Source organism: Triticum aestivum, chromosome 6A, assembly GCF_018294505.1.
Source record: "Triticum aestivum cultivar Chinese Spring chromosome 6A, IWGSC CS RefSeq v2.1, whole genome shotgun sequence".
NCBI lineage: Eukaryota > Viridiplantae > Streptophyta > Magnoliopsida > Poales > Poaceae > Triticum > Triticum aestivum.
This window is the reverse complement of record NC_057809.1, coordinates 215,265,535-215,270,216: the sequence shown is the minus strand read 5'-3', so window position 1 is coordinate 215,270,216 and position 4,682 is coordinate 215,265,535.

The following is a 4,682-nucleotide window of genomic DNA, read 5'->3' as shown; positions in this document are numbered from 1 at the left end:
CTTCTTTTTGCGGTGTGTTTGTTGAGATCGATGAATTGTGGGTTTATGATAAAGTCTATCTATGAATAATATTTGAATCTTCTCTGAATTCTTTTATGTATGATTGGTTATCTTTGCAAGTCTATTCGGATTATCAGTTTGGTTTGGCCTACTAGATTGGTTGTTCTTGCCATGGGAGAAGTGCTTAGCTTTGGGTTCGATCTTGCGGTGTCCTTTCCCAGTGACATAAGGGGCAGCAAGGCACATATTGTATTGTTGCCATTGAGGATACCAAGACGGGGTTTTTATTATATTGCATGAAACTATCCCTCTACATCATGTCATCTTGCTTAAGGCGTTACTATGTTTTTAACTTAACACTCTAGATGCATGATGGATAGCGGACGATGAGTGGATTAATAGTAGTAGATGCAGGCAGGAGTCGGTCTACTTGTCTCGAACGTGATGCCTATATACATGATCATACCTAGATATTCTCATAACTATGCTCAATTCTGTCAATTGCTCAACAGTAATTTGTTCACCCACCGTAGAATACTTATGCTCTTGAGAGAAGCCACTAGTGAAACCTATGGCCCCCGGGTCTCTTTCTCATCATATCAATCTCCATCACTTTATCATTGCATTTCTTTTTACTTTGCTTTTACTTTTTTACTTTGCATCTCTATACCAAAAATACCAAAAATATTATTTATCATCTCTATCAGATCTCACTTTCGTAAGTGACCTGAAGGGATTGACAACCCCTAAGCGCGTTGGTTGTGTTGAGCTATTGTTTTTGTATAGGTACAAGGGACTCGCGCGTAGCCTCCTACTGGATTGATACCTTGGTTGTCAAAAACTGAGGGAAATACTTACGCTACTTTGCTGCATCATCCTCTCCTCTTCGTGGAAATCCAACGCAGTGCTCAAGAGGTAGCACGCCTCGAGGCGACTTCCCGGACCCTGGGTACCAAGGGAGCGAGGCTCCTACAGGCTTCGAGTTCGGCCCTCAATCGGACACTGCGCCGGAACTTCCGATGGTTCCGGACTCCGGTAGGCGGTCCCCCGTTAAGTGGGGCCAACCACCTATGCCGGTGTCCTCTGTCCATCCAGAGGCACCGGACAACTTGCTGGAAGCGCTTCGCAGTGCTTCCATCGACGAAGAGCACTGCACTATCATGAGTGCGGTGGTCGAGAAGGTTCAGTCCGCTAAAAACAGGCTGACCGAAGCTTGCACCAGCCTCCTAACAGGCTTTGAGGTAAGCAATCAAAACATATATATAAGAAAATGTTACCGCATAGATAGTAGCCCCTGATGCTCTGTTTAGTGTTCGAGAAGAAAGACCGAATAGAGGATCAAATGATGAGTCAGGAGTCTAATAATAATATGTCTATGTGTAAGTACAGGCTTCCCTGCTGGCCGCTGCCGCACGTACTGCGGAGGTTTCTGCACTGAGTCAGGACCTGGAGCGGTCCGAGAACGAGCTTGGCCTAACCAAGAGGCAGCTCGAGGAGAGCAAAGGTAAGCAATACCTTGTCTACGCTTTGGAAAAGAAGTTCGGTTGCAAAATAATAGGATCATCATGAATTTGGCAGGGGCCATGACCGAGGTGGCGACCCTGAAGAAGGCGCTGTTCGAGGCTGAAGACAAAGCGGCAAAGGAGCGCATCGAGCGGGAGAAGCAAGAAGCCGGAGTGGGCGAGGTGCAACAAGAGCTCGAGGCTCTCGCCAAAAAACACGAGTCCTTGGAGCTTGACTCTAAGACGCAAGAGTCCGAGCTCGCACAGGCGCTAGAAAGCACCCGGAGCACCAAGGCTGAAGCCCACAAGGCCCTCCAGGAAATTGAGGCGGCAAAGAAAATAGCAGCGGGTTAGGCATTCATTATGCAAAGCAAGCATGTGAAGGAAACTTTCCTTTTTCTTACCCGAGTTCGCAGCTCTCCAGGAGCGTTCGCAAATCTTCCCCGCAGTGTACTGGATGCCGCGGAGTTTTACCGGGCTGAGGAGGGAAGCTCAACGGAGAAGTTGTTCTAGTCTCAGTATACTGGGACCAAACACCCGATGCCTTTGAGCGACCAGCTGAAGCAATTGGTCGAGCTTCACAAGGCAGCCGAACATGCCATGAGGGGCCTTATAGTCCGGATGTGGCCTGGCGAGCCCCTGTCCGGTGAGGCGGCTTGTGGAAGCCTGCCAATGACTTGAAGTCATAAAGCGGTCCGTCTGCATCGAGGGTGCGCGCAGGGCTTTTGCCCGGGCGAAGGTGCACTGGGCGAAGCTGGACGCCGTGAAGCTGATGAAGGAGAGGCCGTCGGAGGGCAAGGAGCATCGCCACCCCGAGATGTACTATGAGAGTGTCCTGAAGGGTTCCCGCCTTGTGGCGGATGAGTGTGGCAAGGATGTAATTTTTGAATGAACATGCTCATGTGATCCTGTAATATGAAATGAGTTCATTTGCGCCATGTGGCACTTTTTTAATTTAAAATATTACCTTCTGTGCGGCCGTTTATAAAATCTGAGAGTTGGCCAGTCGTCGGCTTCTGCCCCCATGTAACTAGTACTGGGGTGTTCGGGATAAACCTGAGCACTCTTTACCCCAATTTTGGGTCCTTCAAGGGAGGTGTTCAACGCAACGAACCAGGCAATCGGACTATAATGCTTTATCACTCTCACTTAGCCATAGAAGTCTATAATTTTAAATTTTTGCGAAGCCCCTGGTATTCGGAAGGCCGAATTTGGGGCACTATACATGCCTAAGCCGGACAAGGCCGACTCCTCGCCCGAAGCGGAAAAAGTATTTAAGGACTTGAGACCTCTCGAACAGCGACCAGTCTCTCGCCTTATCATGACAGTCAGTTTTCGGCTTTCTCTACTGAGGTGCTCGTCTGGAAGAACCGAGACACAATCGCAGTAGTTCTCCAACCGCTACCTTAGCCGATATAGCGGAACGTAAGGTACCAAAGCATGGGAGGCGGGCAAACCCAACATTTGACCAAAGACATGATTCGGGGCTGATGCATATAATGCTATAAGTTCGGGGTGCTGCACTGTCGAAAGTGTTCGGACTTCTTGCGCCGTATTATGGGGTAAACGAAAGCCCCTTGCGTACTGACCGTACCCGAACGTGCGGGTGCAGATTGTCGTAAATGGACATATAAGAGAGAGAAAAAAAGCTTAAATAATGCAATGATAGACTAATGATATGCATTGTTATTTAAATAATACATCGAAGGGTACTGGTACAAGTAGTGCAATAAGCAGAAAGTAGGACAATTCGAAATGTCCTATCCCAGGGCAAGCTGTGCATAGATAGTGAAAACGGGTATATCAATTATTATTAGAGACCACCTCTGGGTTCCTGTGTTCAACTTAGCTTCTTGCCGCCTTGGTTGTTGCTTCCGAAATGTGTCCGGCAATCGTACTGCCGGAAAGGGCTTCCAGAGAGTTAGGCCCTGAAAGAGAAAAGAAATGATAAAGGTATACAACCCCTAGGGCGGATAAGCCGCATTGCCGGATGTGCCCTGATCGTGCCCCCGCCTATGTCCATGGTATTTTCAGTGCGTAGTTATGTATGCGCGACACGGATTTCGTCGCTTGACTGGGACTGGGACGGGGGCCGAATTGCTAGGTGAGCTCTGAACGTGCCAGGTGATCCTGTTGCAGCTTGTTCCGGACTTGCTTGAAGGTGTCCGGGGGCTGTGACGCCGAATTAGTGGTCTGCCTTAAAAGGCTGCTTTCTGCTTCTGCTGCAAGGGCTGCAGTGTGCTCTTCCATGCGGAGCAAGTGTTCTGTGTTTCCATTTACTGTTATGACCCCCCTAGGTCCTGGCATCTTGAGCTTGAGGTATGCATAATGCGGCACTGCATTAAATTTTGTGAATGTTGTTCGTCCGACCAGTGCATGATAGCCACTGCGAAACGGGACGATATCGAAGATTAACTTTTGCTTCGGAAGTTGTCCGGTGATCCGAAGACCACTTCCAGTGTGATTGAGCCTATGCAATGGGCCTCTACACCCGGGATGACGCCTTTAAAGGTGGTTTTGCTGGGTTTGACCCTCGAGGGATCGATACCCATTTTTCGCACTGTATCTTGATAGAGCAGGTTCAGGTTGCTGCCGCCGTCCATAAGGACTCGAGTGAGGTGAAATCCGTCGATGATGGGGTCTAGGACCAGTGCGGCAGATCCGCCATGACAGATGCTAGTGGGGTGGTCCCTGCAATCAAAGGTGATCGGGCAAGCTGACCATGGGTTGAACTTTGGGGTGACGGGCTCCATCGCATAGACGTCCCTTAGTGCATGCTTCCGCTCCCTCTTGGGAATGTGGGTTGCGTATATCATGTTCACCGTCTTCACTTGTGGGGGGAACCCGTTTTGTCCTCCTATGTTCGGCGGCCGGGGCTCCTCCTCGTCATCACTATGCAACCCCTTGTCCTTGTTTTTGGCGTTTAACTTGCCGGCCTACTTGAACACCCAACATTCTCTGTTGGTGTGATTGGCTGGCTTGTTGGGGGTGCCGTGGATTTGACACGAGCGATCCAGTATGCGATCCAAACTGGACGGAGCCGGAGTACTTCTTTTAAATGGCTTTTTTCGCTGACCGGATGTAGAGCCTCTGAATCCGGCATTGACTGCCGTATCTTGTGTGTTATCACCGTTATTGCGGCGCTTTGGTCTGTTACGATGTTGCCTACCGTTGGCATCT